Source organism: Silurus meridionalis, chromosome 6 (genome assembly GCF_014805685.1).
Source record: "Silurus meridionalis isolate SWU-2019-XX chromosome 6, ASM1480568v1, whole genome shotgun sequence".
Classification (NCBI taxonomy): Eukaryota; Metazoa; Chordata; class Actinopteri; order Siluriformes; family Siluridae; genus Silurus; species Silurus meridionalis.
Window position 1 is genome coordinate 6,748,952 of NC_060889.1, and position 7,616 is coordinate 6,756,567.

At 33.6% G+C, this 7,616-nt stretch overlaps 1 protein-coding gene across 3 annotated transcripts in view; it reads right to left on the minus strand.

Annotated features, from left to right (window-relative positions):
- Positions 1-7,366, minus strand: part of tnr (tenascin R (restrictin, janusin)) — a 147,038-nt gene extending 139,672 nt beyond the window's left edge. For all 3 annotated transcript variants that reach the window (XM_046852324.1, XM_046852322.1, XM_046852323.1), the window contains exon 1: positions 7,054-7,366. The gene's annotated coding sequence lies outside the window, so the exon portion shown is untranslated. The remainder of the gene's footprint in view (positions 1-7,053) is intronic.
- Between the last annotated feature and the right edge of the window lie 250 nt (positions 7,367-7,616).

A 7,616-nucleotide genomic window follows, 5' to 3' on the forward strand; every position in this document is an offset into this window, starting at 1 on the left:
TATCCACTTACTGGCAGTGTGCATATGAGATTTTTTGCTTAAAATTCACTTCTGCAGTAATTGGAAAGTTTGGAACTATTGGCCATAAATTCAACTTGCCATATTAAGTATAAAATTTCTCCAGTTACTGACAGATGGAGTGTTCAGAAGAAAATATTTGATTTCCCCTTTAATTTTACATGCTTAGACTTTCATAGACTTAAATATTTAAATATAAAAATACTAAACTCTTTAATAAAGAACTGACAATCTCCTTTTCTTTTACTTCCACTAAGCATCTTTTCATTCAAAGCAACCAATCTTATGTGACCTCTAGATGTAACCTTTAAACCATTTCCTCTCAGAAGCTGTCACATGGGACCAGTGCCTCACTTATAGCCTGGTACTTAAAGGATATAATTTTGTTTGCATTATAGCTGGACAGCTTGTTTAGGGGATTTTGATGTAGGCATCACCAGCACACATATTTGAAATATAATTTCGGAATAATAAGCACTCTTCTGGAACAGCCTGGAGTTTATTACTTATAGTATCAAAAAACTTCTGTATTTTATGAAAATAGTGTGTTTTATGACTATAGTGTTTTATCAACTATCACAAGGATAAGTGTATAGTGTGAAGATGCATTAAAAATTGTGGCTATCCGCAAGTGTATAACCCTTTAAATAGCACTGTAAATGTCAAAACAGCACAACTCTGCCATCATTTACAGTTTGCCAATCAGTTCATCAAAAATGGCAAGAGCTATCTTTGGAAGAACTTGTTCTCTCTTTTGGCTAATTTGGCTTAATACATAATTCAATACCTCACCTTTTCAATTTGAAAGGGTCAAGAATAATCTAGGCTATTGACTGCATGCCTGTTAATCTCTTTTAATACATTTCCATCCACCACTTCTATGGTATTACAGAGCAAATCAATTGCCCTTTTAGTCTGCACCCAGATCGAATGCCAGCTGATAAGACAAATGTTCTTTATCATTTAACAAGCATATAACGGGGCTTTCTTGCCCTTGATTCTTGATTAATTCTTTGCTTAACAGGGGTTTTCAAAACCATAGACAGTTTGAAATTTATCTTCTCATCCTTCTCATAGCTTTGTTTTGCTTGCTATCCCACACACATGCATATACTGTACACACAGCATAAAGCAAAGCTATTACTTATTACTTACACTGTTGCAATGTTGCATGAGTCAGATTTATGACTCTATTGAAGCCGAATGCAGATGTCTCAAAAAGGAGCCATAGTCTGTATTTAGAGTCCTTAGACGCACTACAGAAGAAGCAGTGTTTATTTTCTTAGCCTAATTAACAAATCCCATTAATGCACACCATTATAGTGAAGTTCAGCTGCAGTGATATGTTGTTCTACAACTGCTTTATTCTAGTATAAAGTGTAATGATGATTTAGTACTGACAATGATATTCACCACACACAAATGTTATATATTTTAGGTTGTCTTGCTCAATACCCTTTATTTCTTTTTCTGTAAGCAAACCTTTTCAGCCTCAGACCCTTTTTTTTATTAGTTAGGGATTAAATATCTGATTCAATTTATAGCATGTTAAATGTTTTTATATGTACAAATTAAACCCCCCACAAATATAATGGTTGAAAGAACAAGATGAGGATAAAATCTAATGCAGCTAAATATGCATAAAAATGTAATTTTCCCTTAATTTTGTGTAAAGCCATAGTGGCTTGTTTATTGTCAAAACAATCAGTTCAAAGCTTAGACCAATTTTATCAAACCATATAACAGCGCAAATCATGGTTGTTCAGCTATTTAAGGCTGAAGATGAAATGGATCATGTAATCTCTAGTACACAGTCACAAAGCTTCTTACTCTATGCTTTGGGTCTTGGAGGTAATTATCTCCAAACAAATATGAACTGTGTTTATTTACAGTGGAATATATTGTATATGCTTATGCATGTACATTTATATTGAAGAGTACTGTATATTGCAGCAAAAGATTCAGCATTTCACTTATTACCACCTCATATCCCATTGCTACCCAATGATTATTTATTTTGGTTTATAAAGTGTGCACACTTTGAACAGTCGCGATGGAGAAACGGTTAACACAGACTCCGGCTACATCTCCCAAATGTAATTACAGGAAAATAGTCAGTTAGCCAGTTGTACCTGACCTGTCATTTAACTTTTTTAATGTGACACCAGTCTTTGTTAGACCATATCCTGTTTCAATCTGTGGTATGAGGTTCTATTTACACTACTGTAATCATGCAATTATAGTACATCAGGTTTGTGACAAGATGAGCAAAAACCTGAGGTAAATTCTTAATGAACACATTGAATAAGACAACCTTGTTGTTTTCAAAATATTAGGAAAGGTTTAAATATAAATTATTCAAGAACATTTTAAATTCAGGACTTTTCTAATGTACTCTAGCTCCGTTTGTGCTTCTGTGGTGGTGAATGCGACATTTGCTGTTTTAGCAAGAGTGGAGCTTTTCACATCTAATGTCTGCTGACCGAATTATTGATCTGCATTTGCATTAATTTAAATGTAAGGATTTCCATACTGTGTGCTTTAATAGAAAGGATTTCTTTTTGGCAAGGAAGGCAGAGAATATTACATGACCCCTTAGATAACATTTTGGAGCATTGAATCTGTGCCTAAGAATAATGCTACAGGAGAAAGGACAAGAGGGAGGGAGGACTGAGCAGTGGAGAGGTGTGATATACCTTCAACAAGATTACAGTTGGGCCCCAAGCTCTTATATTACACTGTATGAGAGAATTTCGAGAAAGCAGAAGAAACAAGCTCAAACTGGTAGGAGTTGATATAGAACAAGACATTGCCAATAACCAATTTTGTGCTCATAGTTAATACTCTCATCTGATTTTCATCTAAATATATTTTTCTTTCTTTCTTTCTTTCTTTCTTTCTTTCTTTCTTTCTTTCTTTCTTTCTTTCTTTCTTTCTTTCTTTCTTTCTTTCTTTCTTTCTTACAAATGATAAATAATGCAGCTAGAATGAAGCTGTGGAAATAAAGACATTATTTTTGAGCAGTCAACCAATGACACCCCCTCACCATCCTGTAATTGCCTTTCAGATAGTGCGGATGGGAAGTTTTCCCATTTCAGTTAGAAACAACCAATTTCACATTTGGCACACGTTGTGCTCTAATTTTATGTTTGTGCATAAGCCTATTTTTCTATCAGCTTTCAGCTGCTGCTAAACCTCAGAGATAACAGCAAACAGTGGTGTAAACGGTGAACTCATGGCAAATTAAAATATAACAAATTAGTATGAATGCTTATCTATAATGTAGGTTTAAATGGTCAGTGATTATGCTCAACTAATATGGAAATATATGCAATATATTTGCAGTAAATATATGCAAAATAAAAATGAAAACACTCAAAACATGTGACTACATATTTTTGCCAAATAAAAAGTTGGGGCTCTGACTGGAGCATCACTGAACAATGTCATGCTACAAATCATTTCTGGATTATATCTCTGGCCATTAAACATGGCTATTAGTCTGGTTTTATTTGAGCTAATTACAGTGATATTACAGTTATTACAGTGATTGTTAATTGCAGACTGATTAGCTTTATTCTCATGTGCTTTCTATTTTATGGCAATGGTTTGGGGAAGACATATGGGTGTCATATATGCAGTTGAGGTATAGTGGTTAAGGTCCTGCGTTTAAGCCATTTGAATTCAAACACCACAATAATAAGCTGAAGAATGTGTGAAAAGAGAGCGGAACACACTAAGAAAAAAGAATATGATGAATAATAAAAAAGAACTACCATGAACAAAGCTATGTTGTAGTAAACACAAACAGTATTAACTATATATAAACTAAGTTATCATAACGTGACAGGCAAAAAAAGTCAACTGCTATTGGGGAAATACATGTTTGTATCTACGACTGTATAGCTAAACATCTACCAGACTTCTTTGCACATTATCCCTATTATTACCTATCAATAGCAGCATATTATTCAATACAACAATCACTACAAAACAGAGTTTTAAATATTCAAAAGGAACTGGCATCCACTAAATTTAATCATACTCTACCTGGCCACACAATACATTTAACTATATAATCCCTGGCCAAATGTTGACCACCAAATCACCAAGAAAATTTAGACTTTTCCCTAACAGTTGCCACAAGTTGCAAGCATGCAGTCATCTACAGTAGAGTGTATCTGAGTGCTGTAGCTTTGTTTTTTCTTCACTGTAAACTAAGTGGCCCAATTTGTTCCAGCATAAAAATGTTCTGGTGCCCAAAGTACTGAGAGCTGGTTTGCCAAAACTGAAGTGGAAGGACTTGAATTTCCTAATTTCACTAAATATATATCGTGACTAAAATGCAGAGAAATCCACACAATCATGTTCAAAAATCTATATAATATTCCGATATTATATAGATTTTTGAACATGATTGTCTGTCACTCACTTCCGAGTGGGGGACAAAATGTTCAATGAGATGTTCAGACACAGGTCAGCATGGGGTACCAGATAAATTGAGGCAGGCATACTCATCTGTCTCAACTGCTACAGACATTGCCAACTAAGTTATTACAGCCAGACGTGTAGAATGTCAGCATGAAACATTAATTTTTTATTTCTCATAACTGAATTATTGAATTATGTAACATAACTGTATTTTAATTGCCTTACAATTATTTGGAGTTAAATGCTTTCATTTTTTGAGTCAATTTTTAACTGATTATATAAAATTATATATATGTTTTTTCAAATCAAAACGTTTCATGACAATGAACCATATACTGTAGAAGTACTGTAATGATAAAATCAATTTGCTGTTCCTTTTGTTTTTCAATTCTCACTTTTGCTACGTTATCAATCTCAGCACGTTCATTTTGTACTTACAAAATGTAATCATATAGCATTTACTAATCTCCTCACCTATTCTGTAATAATGTAGTATCTGGTGCATCATTAACTAATTAGTGTGCATAAGCAGCACTTTATTATAACTGTTAATTAAAACCATATTAAATGTCAGTAAAACTACATCTCAAAATCCAGAAACTGAACATCTGTAATTATATGAAGTGGAATCATTTGTACAAAGATACCAAACCTAAAGCATGTGCGTAACTTGGAAATATTACAGTGCAGACTTAACTAATGCCTGATTCATTGATTATAATTCAGCAGGATTTGTAAAGCATAGCATTAAACTACTTTCACCATGATGGTGGGGAAACCATGAAGCCACAGCTCATGCCAAGGACATAGAACCAGTGTGTAAAAATAAAATTTAATATTTCCTGCAAACAATTCTGTTTATTCTCATCATTTCTAGCACTTAATAATGTTAAATAGTCAGTCTAGGTTCTGTCATGGTAAGGATAAATAATTACATACTGTACTGTACATTGTTTTTTGACAAGTGAGCATCACACCCATATGTGCTATTTAAACATTCTTTTCCAAAATAGTTTCTTGCTTTGCTGTTATAATTATATGCATTTTTCTTGGAAGACCTTCAATGAATGTTGCTGTGTGAATTTCTGCTTATTCAGCTATATGAGCATTGGTAAGGCCAGTCATTGGTGGTAGATAAAGAAAAAACAATACAAAAAACAACAGGTACACAGTCATTGTTCCAGTTCATCCCAAAGGTGAGGTCAGTGCTATAGGCAGAAGACTCAGTGTTTCAACGCAACCCCTGCAAACCATGTTTTTTGGACCTCACTATGTGCGCATGAGATTTGTCATGCTGGAAAAGGTTTTGGCCCATTAGTTCCAGTGAAGGAAAATCTTGTCCAGCATGCACATATATTCTAAGCAGTTGTGTGCTTTCAACTTTGTGGCAACAGTTTGGGGAGGAATCACATACTGTATTGATGAGATGGTCAGGTGTCCATATACTTTTGGTCAGTCTACGTACAGTATATAAAGTGCATTATTAGTTGTTGACTTGACAGAAACTCATAAAAGAAAACTATATTTCACTATTCTGTCCCTAAAATCAACAAGAAAACAATAAACTATTAGAAAAGAAATTTAAATGCATTCCATAGAAAGTACATGTCTATATAATTATATATGTACATTTTCATATTGTCATAACATTTGAATTGCAAACATTGCTAAAATTATTAAAATATTAAAATATCATTTGCAATTATAAGCACGCCAGGTCATTTAGAAGCTGCCATAGTCTGTCCGACTTAACAGAATAATCAACACTCTCACTTTTTTTCTAATAGTCTTCATTACTATCCACAACGGTCAAACACCTTGTATCAATTTAATGCCTGGATAGGTTTAGGTTAGGTCACGCCCCTCTCCTTATCATGTATGTAGTGAGGATATTATAAAATTATGTGTAACTATAATGCAAATATCTGAATGAATAAACATGCTAATTAAAAATTAAGAATTAATCACATATTAACTAATTTACTTTTAAATAATAATTGTTTGATTGTTTCTGAAATAATTGCAAGCATTTTAGTTTTTCAACTCTCCCACAATTATTATGATTAGGTCAAAATGTTACTCTTTTTAACAGCAAATACATTTAATATCATTCATATAGCACTTTTATTATTTTGGGGATTCCAAAATTAATAAATGAATTAATGAATAATGAAAATAATAATAATAATAATAATAATAATAATAATAATAATAATAATAATAATAATAATAATAATAATAATAATAATAATAATAATAATAGTAATAATAATATTATTATTATTATTATTATTATTATTATTATTATTATTATTATTATTATTACTATTATTATTATTGTTGTTGTTGTAAAGTCCAGGAGCTGAATGTGATATAAATGTATATATGTATCTTAAGTCAATACCTAGAGTCTTTTCAGTAAACCATCCCTGATGTGAGGCTTAGTATGTGGAACTAAGTGGTAATGTTTAGATTGATACAGAGCTCAAAAACCTATTTTCTCTGATAGCCTTGATAATAAAACACATACTTCTCCAGGAACCCCAAAGCTATACATGATATTTGATAAGATTAGAAAAAAATTGAGTAGTGAGTTGAGCTTACCCACTTAGAGAAACCCAGATAGTGATATCAGGAATTTCAGTGCTGTCTTATTTTTTTCTTCTCCACTGTGGTCCAAAATGCTTCTGTTTCTTGGCAGTGCCTTTCCAGTGAAGAAGTATCAATCTAACGCACGTGCTGAGATGTCATTTAATCTTTTGTTTGCAAGGTTCAGATGCAAGCGCCTCTCAGCTTGCCTGTCGCGGCTGCAATGTGCAAGCTGAGCAATGTGTGCATGCACCTTGCTTTTCCTCTCTCCTTTTCTCTATCATTCTCCTCCCCCTCACACACTATCTCAGTCTTCCTTTCCAGTGAGGGGCTCTCTCACTCTCCCTCTCATTGACATCATTCGTCTCTTCCCTCCTCTCACCCACTTGAATCTCTGCCCCCACCCCACTCGTGTTCTCTCTTTGCCTCATTGTACCGGTCTCTCTCCTCATGCAGCCCCTAGTGGGTGTTCTAGTAGGCGTTCCAGACTTCATCTTTTAAGAAAAAGAAGGAAAGAGCAAAAGAGAGAGGCACAGAAGCTAGAACGGGGCATCTTTCCTTTCTTCTCTCTTTCTTTC